This window comes from Saimiri boliviensis, chromosome 4 (genome assembly GCF_048565385.1).
Source record: "Saimiri boliviensis isolate mSaiBol1 chromosome 4, mSaiBol1.pri, whole genome shotgun sequence".
NCBI classification, from domain to species: domain Eukaryota; kingdom Metazoa; phylum Chordata; class Mammalia; order Primates; family Cebidae; genus Saimiri; species Saimiri boliviensis.
In genome coordinates this window covers 85,412,401-85,425,377 of record NC_133452.1, presented here as the reverse complement: position 1 = coordinate 85,425,377, position 12,977 = coordinate 85,412,401, and the positions used below count along the sequence as shown (strand labels likewise).

Sequence of the window (12,977 nt, the reverse complement as noted above, 5' to 3'; positions counted from 1 at the left end):
AATAGAATATAGTACAGTACTTGCTTTTAAAGTTAGGCTCTGACATTTTGGAAGAAACATGTATTTGAATAACTTCCGTATTGTATACAGCATTACCACCAATTAGCAGTTCATTTTTTGGCGGGCTAGGGGGGTTTGGGGGGGTTGGGTACTGAGTCTCGCTCTGTGACTCAGGCTGGAGTGCAGTGGTGTGATCTCAGTGCTCACTGCAACCTCCACCTCCTGAGTTCAAGTAATTCTCCTGCCTTAGTCTCCCATGTAGCTGAGACTACAGGTGCACAGCACCACACCTGGCTAATATTTTTTGTATTTTTTAAAATAGAGATGGGATTTTGCCATGTTGGCCAGGCTGGTCTCAAACTCCTGACCTTGAGATCCGCCCACCTTGACCTTCCAAAGTCGTGGGATTACAGATGTGAGCCACTGTACCCGATCAGCAGTTCACATTTCAGCTTGAATGAGGGGTTCCAGAAATATTATATGGCCTCTGACATTTTATTGGAAGGCTGTTCTCAAAGCACTGTGTCCCAAAACTATCTGATTCCATAACTTTAGGCTGTCAATTAGTTTTGTGTAATCTGGTAACTTTTATTATGTCTTAATATATAGAGGTTGTGGTTGAAAAAAGGAAAATATTATTTGAGAATAAACTTTTTAAGTTATCTATTGATATATGACAAATTATCTCAAAATATAGTGATTTAAAACAGTATCTCCCACAAATGTTGTCAGAGGGGATAGGGAAGTTGTTTGGGTTGAGTTCTGGCTTGAGTTTCTTATGAGGTTACAGTCTGATGTTGGCGTCAGCTGCAGGCAGCCTGATTGCAGTTGAAGAACCCACTTCCAAAGTGGTTCACTCATGACTGGCAAGGCAAGTTGTTTCTGGCTTTTAGAGTAAAGACTCAGTTACTCCCATGTGGGCCTCTTCACAGGGCTGCTTGAGTGTCCTTCTGACATAGAGGCCAGCTTGCCCCAGAATAAGAGATTCTGGAGACATTAAGGTGGGAACTGCACTGTCTATTATGGTCTTTTACTTCTGCAGTGTTCTACCGATACTCACAGAGGCCAGCCATATTCCGTATAGTAAGGAATTGCACAAGAGCATGAATATCAGGAAGTGAGGATCTTTGAAAGTCATCTTGGAAGCCAGTATGTAATATGTATCTAAATTGTAAGCAATACCTATTTACTCCGTATATGGTATATACACACTTCATTATGATTTTGGAAAGAATATTCAAAGATTAACTTAAAATGCCACTTGAAAATTAATGTGCCATGCAAATCAAGCACTTTGACAAAATTCTTAGTCTCCATGGTCCTCTGGGAGGGGGTTATGATTTTGAGTTGAAATGTGGCACTTAAGATACAGATTTTGTTTTTCTTTTTGTTATGTATTGGATGAAAGGAAACATCACATTTTACAGAGTTGCTCTTTCATGTTCTTTAGAGACATTATTCATTATTTCACCCTTTATTACCATAGAGTAATATGATTTTAAAAGTATAAGTATAGACAGTCCCCAAAACATGGTAGTTTGACTTTACACTGATGCAAAAATGATACACATACAGTAAAAACTGGACTCGTAGTACCCATACAACCATTTTGATTTCTCCTTCCAGTATAGTATTTAATAAATTACATGAGCTATTCATTTTATTATAAAATATGCTTTATATTGGGTGATTTTGCCCAACAATAGGCTAATGTAAGTGTTCTGAGCACATTTAAGGTAGGCTAGGCTAAACAATGATGTAAATAATAGTGAATCAATGTGATGTACTTAATACTACTGAACTGTACACTCAGTGATTAAGATAATAAATTTTGGCCAGGCTCAGTGGCTCATTCCTGTAATCTCAACACTTTGGAAGGCCAAAGCCGGAGTATTGCTTGAGCCCAGCAATTTTAAATGAAATGTTAAATACATTTTAACTTAAGATACTTTCAAGTTAGGATTAGTTTATGTAAATATAATCCATAAGTCAAGGAACGTCTGTACAATGAAAAGACTCCCTCTCCTGGACCCTCATCCCCCCGTTACCACCTGTCTCCTAGGAAGTAATGTTTTGTTTTCTTGTGTGTTCTTTGAGATAGGTATTGTACATATGCAAATTAATACATATTTTTCCTCTTTTAAGTGGTAGCATATTATAAACACTATTCTGAAGTTTGCTTCTTCTAGTTAATGTATCTTAGCACTTTAAAAATCAGTGTACAGACTTAATTATTTTTACCAGCTGAAAATATTCTATTGTCATTCAATTTTTATAATGTTTATTGACTATTTACTGTGGATCAGGCACTTTGCTAGGAGCTGGGGATTTGAAAGCTAAAATGACAGATGAGGTCTCTCTGTTGCAGGGATTACCACCCCTGGAGTTACAGTTCAATTACAATAAAGCAAGGTAAGTTCTATGATAGAGGAAGTTTACTGTGTAGTAGGAATTGACAAGAAGGAGGTGTGTATGTGAGTGTGGGAGAAATGGTGAAATGGTCACAGAATACTTCCAAAGGGGATAAAATCTCAAACCCAAATTAAATGCTAATTTGTATGGTCTAACGGTGTTTGACAGAGGTGCCAGGACGACTGAATGAGGAAAGTGTTGGGTAAACTGGTTAGATAGTAGATAGATAGTGTTGGGTAAACTGTTTAGATAGTAGATAGATAGTGTTGGGTAAACTGATACCTCCATGTGAAAAAATGAAGTTGTATGTCTATACCATATACAAAGATTAACAAAATGGATTAAAGACCTAAAGATAAGACCTAAAACTATAAAACTCCTAGGAGAAAACATAGGAGAAAAGCTTTATGACATTGGGTTTGGCAGTTTCTTGGATATGACAGCAAAAGCACAGACAATAAAAGCAAAAATAAAAAAAGGGATTATATTAATCTTAAAACTCTCTGTGCATCAGACAACATAAAGTGAAAAAGCAAACTATGGAAAGGGAGAAAATATTCATAAATTGTATGTTTTGATAAGAGGCTAATACCCAGAATACATAAAGAGCTCATCCAGTTCAATAACAGCAAAATAACCAAATTTTAAAATGGGCCAAGGACTTAAATAGACATTTTCCCAAAGATGATATATAAATGGCTTACAAACATATGAAAAGATGTTGAGGCCTGGTGCAGTGGCTCACGCCTATAATCCCAGCACTTTGTGAGGCTGAGGCAGGTGGATCAGGAGGTCAGGAGATTGAGACCATCCTGGCCAGAAACCCGATCTCTGCTAAAATACAAAAAATTAGCCAGGCATGGTGGTGCACACCTGTAGTCCCAGCTATTCAGGAGGCTGAGGCAGGGGAATTGCTTGAACCCAGGAGGCGGAAGTTGCAGTGAGCTGAGATTGCACCACTGCACTCCCTCTTGGCAACAGAGCGAGATTACATCTGAAAAAGGAAAAAACAATGTTGAAGATCACTAATCATTAGAGAAATTCAAATCAAAACCACAAGGAGATACCTAACCTTACACCCATTAGGATGGCTACTATTAAAAAAAAAGTGTTGGGAAGGATATAGGGAAACTAAAAACTTGTTGGGCACTGTTGGTAGGAATGTAAAATGGCTCAGCCACTGTGGAACACAGTATGGCTATTCCTCAAAAAAAGTTTAAAAAATTACTCTGTAAATTCAGCAATCCCAGTTTTGGATGTATCCAAAAGGATCAAAAAGGATCTGGAAGAGGAATTTGCACGCCCATGCTGATAGCACTATTCATAATAATCAAGAGGTAGACGCAACTAAATGTGCATCTGTGGATTAATGGATAAGCAAAATACAGTGTCTACATATAATGAAATATTAGCCTTAAGGAAATTCTGACACATACTACAACATAGATGAATCTTAAGGACATTATGCTAAGTGAAATAAGCCAGTCATAATAAAAAGACATACTATATGGTTCCCCTTAAATGAGGTATCTAAAGTAGTCTAATTCATAAAAATAGAAAGTAGAATTGTTGTTTAATGAGTTAGAGTTACAGTTTGCAAAATAAAAAGTTCTGGAGATTGGTTGTACAACAACGTGAATGTACTTAACCACTCAGTGGTTAAGATGGTAAATTTTGACCAGGCTCAGTGGCTCCTTCCTGTAATCCCAACACTTGGGGAGGCCAAGGCCAGAGGATTGCTTGAGCACAGAAGTTCAAAACCAGCCTGGGAAACATAGGAAGACCCCTAAAAAAACAAAAAAGTAATAAATGTATGCTTAAAAAAAACTTTTTTTTTGAGGACTGTAGGCTGAGCACAGTGGCTCATGCTTGTAATCCCACCACTTTGGGAAGCCAGGGCAGGAGGATCGTTTGAGGCCAGGAGTTCAAGACCAACCTGGACAAGAAAACAAGACCCTGTCTACAAAAAATTTTTTTTTTTTAATTAGCCATGGTGGCACCCACCTGTAATCCTGGCTAAGGCAAGAGGATTGCTTGAGCTCAGCAGTTAGAGACTTCAGTGAGCCATGATTGTGCCACTGCATTCCAGACTAGGTGACAGAATGAGACCTTGTCTCAGAAAAATAAAAAGGACTTTAAACTTTTAAAACATGAAGCATATGTACATTTTTTACATTTTATACTGTCATGTAAGCCATGTTTCTAAATCAAGAGTGTCCATACTTTCAGCTTCCCTAAGCTACATTGGAAAAGTCATCTTGGGCCACACGTAAAATACAGCTGATGAACTAAAAAGGTCCATGCATAAATCTCATAATGTTTTAAGAAAGTTTACAGATTTCTTGGGCCATTTTTATAACTGTTTTGGATTGTGGGTTGGACAGGCTTGTTCTGAATATTGAAAAAGATACTGATTTAAACATTAGCCAAGTCAAAGAGGTTGAATCACAAGGTATCATGCAGAGGCAATAGCATTTTAAGTTTAGTATGATTTAATACAAAATTAAATTCTGTCCGTAAAATTAATAGCATAAAGGCACTGAGATGGGAGGGAGCAAGTCTTTAACAGTGGACAATCGCCTAGATTTTGCTTAGCTGAGACAGAACTGTGAATGATAAGATTGAAGGAATGGGTCTACTTTATGAAGACCTTAGTTATATGGCAAACAGCTTGTATTTCATGTCTCAGGAAATGAATGTCACAATTATAGAAGTAATAAGAGCACTTCCTATGTTCTCAGTTCACTGAACTAAAGTGTTTTCCAAGGATTATCAAATGTACTTTTTTGAGCTTTTAACAGGGAATGTACTCCACCTGCTCTTTCCTGGGTAAAATTAATTGGCTCTTGGAGAAGGTGACGGTAGTGAAAATAGGCTGTTGCATAGTTTAGGTATAAAATAGGATACATGAATAAAAGACCATTCTGAAAAATGTGCATTTGTAGACTTTATTAAAACTGCGTCAAAACAAAATCATCCAAGTACAAACTTGTTCAATTAGGAAGATGATGGTGCAGTTGACAGTAATGAAGGAAAAAGGCAAATTCTGAAAACAGAAGCAGTGCTTGACAGATTTTACAGCATTTCTTGTATTGAAGTGATATTCTGACAACAGGTAGTATGAAATGGAAAGTAAGGAGAGGTGTAATAACAGTTTATGGTTCATCAGTATTTTTGAGGGTGCCTATATTTTGTAGAGATTCTGAATAAAGGTTTTACAATAAGCAATACCTTAATTTTGGTTCTCATTCTGTTAGGTGATTCAGAATCTAAAAAATATCTAGAGTTAATTCTCTCTTACAGAGTTAACACCTCAGCAAAGTTATTTTGTTCTTTCATGATGAGTGTTATTAATGCTGTTGTTTTGTTTTCATCTTAACCTTATAACATGAGGGGATGAACACTGAAGGGTTGTAGGAGCTGGGGGAAGGTCTGCTGTAGGCCGGACCCCATTTTTCTCAGTAAAGTATCTTGATATCCTCAAAATTCATTCTAGGTTTCTGTCCTTTGCTCATCAATGGAGTTAACCCTTGTGCAAGACTGCTTTCTGTCACCATTCTTTCATAGCTTTTTGTAAACTAATGTGCACAGATGCATGCATGGTCTGCATCCAGTGTGAATCCTTAGTTTTTAAAAGCCTTTAAATTACTCAGCCTGTTCGTGACTTTCTTTGTAATATTTTCATTTTATCCTTTAGATACATAGATATGATTGAATTTGCATCTCAGTGAATTTTTTGTATGTGTATTTTCTCTTATGATTTTACTTTTGGAACAGTCTTAATGTGCAGAAGAAAAAAATCTTTTAAAAAATTGCATGGGGTTTTTTTAATGGGAAAATTTTTTTTCTACTGGCTATGATTAAAATTTGTTTATAGATATTCAGCTAAATTGGAACACATTAGGAAGTATAGAAAAATGTTTGGCTAGAATGTATGGTACAGTGCTTTTATGTTAAGTTATGTAAAAACCAGTCTTTATTTTAAAATCCAACACTATAATAAGTTAATAGCATACTATTTATTTTTAAATGTTGAAAACATTGTTAAATTACTAATTTTTAAATATATTTTGTAAATAATGATTTGATTAACGTATGGGTTTCATTATGCTGTAAAAATTATTTTTGCTTATTTTACTTTATTTCTAATAGTATGTTTTAGAATATTTAAAAGTTTAAGCAAAATCGTTGTCATTAAATGAAGAACTATAGCTACAAATAAAGATACTAATTTTGAGAAAGGTACTTTCTGATGAAAAGTGACGTTTCAAATAAGCTGGGGAAAAAAACATGGTGGGATAGTTAAAAGTTATTCCTCATCTTCTATTTCACTTCTCTATTTCTAATCATTCTGAATAGCCATGCATTCATTTTTATCATTATTCTTATGTCTTACTTTCTGCTATATATAAAAAATAATCAATGTCTTCTTGCTTCTTCCAAACTATTAATGAAAGCAAAACAGAATATGGTCAATCTAGATAATTTAGATGTTCTTTAAGTGTACCGTTCTGATTTTACTCTTAGACTGACTTTTTTCCCTTGCCATCTAAAATGTTTGTTTCATTTCCCCCTACCCAATCAGTATATACACAGGGAAATCATTCATTTTAATGTTTGGAAAAACAAAACATTAGAAAGATATGTTTGAGAAAAGCAGATACATCCTAAAAGCAAAACTTAGTTGTTTGGGATTCTATTTTAGATTATTCACACAACTATTTTCTATAGATATGGTTAATACAATGATATATGACTAAACCAGAATATGTAATTGAACTATCAGTGATGTTCACAGGTTTCATCAAAATTTAGGAAACTTCTTTGATATATTTGTTTTCTGAACTATTGTTTTGTCCCCTCATAACTAATAACCCTCAGGAATTATGTCTCCTTTTGCCATGAGAAAAAAACTGTCTTTAGTAGGTCCTATAAGGCATCACCTAGATGCCTAATAATAGAATTTGTACACTAAAGCATACTCCTAGTAGATAAGGAATCCAATTATCAGCTCTGGCCATCATAAATTTTGGGACAGCCAGATCTGTGATTCTGTTTTTGGATGTGCAGCCCAACGTGCAGAACCCTTCTAGTATTTTATCCCATTTCAGAGCATATTTTTACCTCTTAGAAATTATTTTTTTGGGAGGAGTAGATTGTTGTCTTCTACATTCTGTATGTAGTTCCCTTTGTATATAGTTCCACCATGGCCATTTATTGAATTAGAATCCCTGTTTTATAATTTCTGTTACCCGAAACAATCTGCACATTCAATACATATATTCTTATCAAAATACCAATGACATTCTTCACAGAAATAGAAAATCCTGGCCGGGCGCGGTGGCTCAAGCCTGTAATCCCAGCACTTTGGGAGGCTGAGGTGGGTGGATCACAAGGTCAAGAGATCGAGACCATCCTGGTCAACAAGGTGAAACCCTGTCTCTACTAAAAATACAAAAAGTTAGCTGGGCATGGTGGTGCGTGCCTGTAATCCCAGCTACTCGGGAGGCTGAGGCAGGAGAATTGCCTGAACCCAGGAGGCGGAGGTTGTGGTGAGCCGAGATCGCGCCATTGCACTCCAGCCTGGGTAACAAGAGCGAAACTCTGTCTCAAAAAAAAAACCACAAAGGTTTCCTAAGAACATCTATAAAAAATGTGCTATATCCAGTTACTCTTTTTAAAAAGTCTTGTTCAGTTTAATCTGTATTAAACATAACTGTAAATGTGAAGGAAGTCATTCCAGCCCTTGTGAAAGGAAATTTAAAAAATCCTATTTAGGCTGTGTGTGGTGGCTCATGCCTGTAATTCCAGTACTTTGGGAGGCCAGGGGAGGCAGATGACTTGAGGCCAGGAGTTTGAGACCAGCCGGGCCAACATGTGAAACTGTCCCTACTAAAACAAACAAACAAACAAAAAAACCACACAAAAATTAGCCAGGTGTGGTAGTACGTGCCTGTAATCCCAGTCTCTCAGATGACTGAGGCACAAGAATAGCTTGAACCCGGGAGGCAGAGGTTGCAGTGAGTCAAGATGGCACCACTGCACTGCAGCCTGGGCTACAAAGTGAGACTCTGTCTAAAAAAAAAAAAAGCTACTTAAGTTCGATACTCCCAGAAGTCAAGTCAAATCTTTTCAAATTAATTAGATGCTAATCTCTAGTTGCAGAAAATTTTGGAAAAAGTTTTATTATACTTATGTAGTTATTACAGTAATGCATTGCTTGATGGACTGTATTCAGCTGCATAAGCATTAGAGATAGGATTTGAATTTAGGCCATCTTGAGTTTAACCCCTGTTCTTGGAAGCCCTACCCTCTACTGCCTGTCTTTTCACTGCCTGGGGTTTCTGTGAAACAGTTTTGTTACTGAATATGTGTATTTATTCTGGAGAAGAGGCATGATACAAAGTTTGATACCGTGTGGGAATATGTTATATTTACATTTTGATCTAAGCCAGTGGTGTTTAAAGTGTGACATTCACAAACTTTGTTAACAGACATGATGAAATAAGCACAGAGATAAAAGTAAACATTTAGAAACTTCTGTAGCAATTTAATGTTACTGCAACAACTAAAGCACATGATTTTATATTTTAGAAAAGTATTGGTTAGTGTCAGTGATGGGTTGGGTGGAAATAATGAACTTTCACTACAGATAGTTTGAGAAGTATTGACCTAAGCCATTATAAAATAAAATATGGGGGAAAATACCTGAGAACTGCAATTTGTACTTACATATCGGATGAAAAGCTTAAAAGTCATGTATCTTTACAATTCTCTTCTGATATATAATGAGTAATTTTATTTGTATTAAAGTCATGAGGAATTATAACTAAATTTTTATTCCGAGAATTTGACCATTGTATTAGTTTTCACACTGCTGATAAAGACATACCTAAGAGTGGACAGTTTACAAAAGAAATAAGTTTAATTGGACTTACAGTTCCAAGTGGCTGGGGAAACCTCACAATCACGGTAGAAGGCAAGGAAGAGCAAGTCATGTCTTACATGGATGGCAACAGGCAAAAAAAAAAAAAAAAAAGGTTCAGGGAAACTCCCCCTTAGAATACCATCAGATGTCATGAGCCCCACCCACCACCATAAGAATATCATGGGAAAGACCTGCCCCCATGATTTGTTTACCTCCCACCAGGTCCCTCCCACAACATGTGGGCATTCAAGATGAAATTTGGGCAAGGACATGTCCAAACATACCAACCACCTTTTCATATGAAAAATAATACTGCAGCTCTGCTGACGAAACTTCTACAGAATGTCTCCTCTCATTTTTCAGCAATTTTCCTAAGATTTTACTTTTAGTAATCTGTGTTTTGTGTGTCTTAAGCTATATGAATGCTTTTAAATCATATTTAAATATTTAGGAATTTTTTGGCTAAAAAACAAGAAAGTTCAAATTAATTACCTGACCAAACGTTTTAGCTGTAGAAGCATGCGAGAATTAAAAACCTTAGCTGGTCATTATTCATTGGTGGTGGTGTTTTTTTATATATAGCGAATAAGAAAAGATTATCTGAAGGATGTGTATGTTGAGATAATAGAAATTACTACTAAATTGCTTTGCAGGTTAATCTTCCTCATGCACTGAATATTATATATCTTCAAAATGAATGCTGTTTTATATCTTATTCTGGAAATCTTGCTAAGGAAAGAAAATTGTTGATAAAATTTCAACTGCTGATAAAATTTATGCATGTGTTTTACTCTGTCTACCACAACAAATACATTCTTAGGTTCATTGACTAAAATGTAGTTATTTTATACTAATTTTACATGCTTTCAGAAAATCCAGTCCAGTTGATACTTTTCCTGAGTTTAATTTGGTTTTGCTGTCCTTCTGACTCTGAGAAACAGAATTAGAAATGTTTTAGATTGTGTTCACTCTACCCTTCATTCCATTTATGTCACTATTAGTATTAACTGTTTTATTAGCTATCAAAGTTTATGGCTTTGCTTATTTTAGTATGCTAGTCTTTTGTATCTGACATACATACAGGTATTGCTTTGTATGTATGCTGTGTGTGTGTTTATGGTTAAATCTTTTATTTAAAAGTTAATAACTAAGTAGTTTGTATCATTTTTAATTTATTACCAGTCTTTAACCATTATGTTTAAACACTTTTATCATGAGTACAACTTGAGCCTATGGACATGTATAAAACATAGTTCCTACTCTTAAAGAACTTCTCTGGTAGGAAAATTGCTTAGTGATTTCTTACATAAAGGAAAATTAATTTGATGTGCAAGGTTAATACTATTTTGATTCATGTATTTAAGTTCCTATTTATTGTGAGTTCCTCAGAGTACTTCAAAATACTGTTTTATGTTCAATTTGCTGCTGAGTCCAAAGCACGAAGGGACAGTAGTGTCTCTCCCACCCTCCCATATTTGCCAGGGATATGTTCTAAGACCCCCAGTGGATGCCTGAAACTGCAGATAATACCAAACTGTATAAATACTGTTATATATATATATATATATATATATATATATATATATATAAAATTAAGTTTAATTTACAAATTAGGCATAGTACTGCTGCACTTTACAGCTATTATTAAATAAAATAAGGGCAGAAGCACTGTGATACCGTAAGTCAATCTGATAACTCACACAGCTACTAAGTGATTAATGGACAGTTAGCATCAATAGCATGAATACACTGGACAGAGGGAGGATTCACTTTGTTATGTGAGAGATTTCAGCATGCTACTCAAAATGCTATGTAATTTAGAACTTAACGAATTGTTTATTTCTGGAATTTTTCATTTAATATTTCCAGACTGTGGTTGACTGAGGTTAACTGAAACCCCACAGACAATGAAAATGTGGATAAGGGTGGGAGAGAACTACTCTATGATTTCCCCCCCGCCACATAAACTTTATATTAAGTCCCCTAGCATCACATACCCAGTTTTAAAGAGAAAAATAGATTGACTATATTATTTTGTTCTCTATTCTCACCTGTCCCAGTTGGGAATGAAAATATCATGAGGTCAGGGATGTTCTCTCTAGTCAGCACCTAAATATAGTGCTTGGCACATGGTATAGTGAAGCAAAATAATTTTATGTCAAGTGAAATCACATTTTACGGTGATTACTCTCTTCAGAGATCGGCTTTGGGGCTTGTTTTCATTTTTGTGGATAAAAGAAGTGAAGCAGAGAATTGGGAAGCTCGTCTTACCTCTCTTTGGCACAGCCTTAACCAAGGAAATTTTGATTTTATAAATCAATAGATTTGTGTGTGTGTGTGTGTGTGTGTTTTAACACAAACAAGTTCTTCTCATTAGCGATATTCTCCAGTGGCTCTGAACCTTTTTGTTAAAAAACTATTCTTTGAGAATATATAAAAGAAGTAGACTCTCCAATAAAATGTAAGATGTGTAAATTTTGCATGTAATTTAAGGCAATTAATAGATCCCTGCAATTCATCTATTTAAAGTATATAATATGGGTTGGATGCGGTGGCTCACATCTGTAATCTCACCACTTTGGGAGGCCAAAGTGGGTAGATCACAAAGTCAAGATTTTGAGTCCAGCATGGTGAAACCCTGTCTCTACTAAAACTGCAAAAAGTAGCCGGGCTTGGTGGCAGGTTCCTGTAATCTCAGCTACTCAGGAGGCTGAGGCAGGAGAAGCGCTTGACCCCTGGAGGTGGAGGTTGCAGTCAGCCGAGATTGCACCACTGCACTCCAGCCTGGGTGACAGAGCAAGACTCTGTCTCAGGGAAAAAAAAAAAAAAAAAAAAAAAAATATATATATATATATATATATATATATATATATATGTATGTATATGTGTATTTGTGTATGTGTGTGTATAATATGGTATTCAGTATATTTCAGTATATTCAGAGTTGTAAAATCATCACTACAATCAGTTTTAAAACATTTTTGTCATCCCCAAAAGAAACCCTATATTTACTTTGAGTTCATTCTCCATTTTCCACCAAATCCTCTTCTCCCTCGACTCTCATCAACCACTAATTTACTTTATCTTTGTAGATTTTTCTATTCTTGACATATCTTACAAATGGAATCATATGGTCTTATATCAGTGGCTTCTTTCACTTAGCGTATTTTCAAGGTTCACGCATGTTATAGTTTATATCACTACTTCATTTTTATGACCAAATAATATTCCACTGTATTTCAGTTATCCGTGTGTGAGTTGATGCATATTTGGATTATTTCTTCTTTTTGGCTATTATGAATAATGCTTCTATGAGCATTCACATATGTTTGGAGAGTACATATATTTTCATTTCTTTTGGGTCTACACTACACCTAGGAGTGGAATTTCTGGCTTATAGTAATTCTGTGTTGAACCTTGAAGAACTACTACCAGACTGTTTTCCAAAAGAGCTACACCAATTTATGTTCCTCCAGCTGTGTATGAGAGTTCCAAATTTCACATGTCTTTACCCACACTTACTATCATCTGTCTTTTTTATTATAACCATCCTACTGGGCATGAAATATTTTTGTGGTTTGGTTTTGTTTTCCTGTTGATTAATTATGTGGAGTGTCATTTTATGTACTTAGTATTT

General features: G+C 35.5%; 1 protein-coding gene across 19 annotated transcripts in view; it reads left to right on the top strand.

Moving 5' to 3' along the window:
* The window catches only part of DOP1A (DOP1 leucine zipper like protein A), a 98,709-nt gene that overhangs the window by 5,848 nt on the left and 79,884 nt on the right, over positions 1–12,977 (top strand). For 13 of the 19 annotated variants that reach the window (XM_074397747.1, XM_074397761.1, XM_074397755.1 and 10 more), the window contains one exon: positions 1,043–2,412. The exons of 2 other annotated variants lie outside the window; for them this stretch is intronic. The gene's annotated coding sequence lies outside the window, so the exon portion shown is untranslated. The remainder of the gene's footprint in view (positions 1–1,042; positions 2,413–12,977) is intronic. 4 more of the 19 variants (XM_074397753.1, XM_074397748.1, XM_074397754.1 and 1 more) reach the window with 2 other exon arrangements.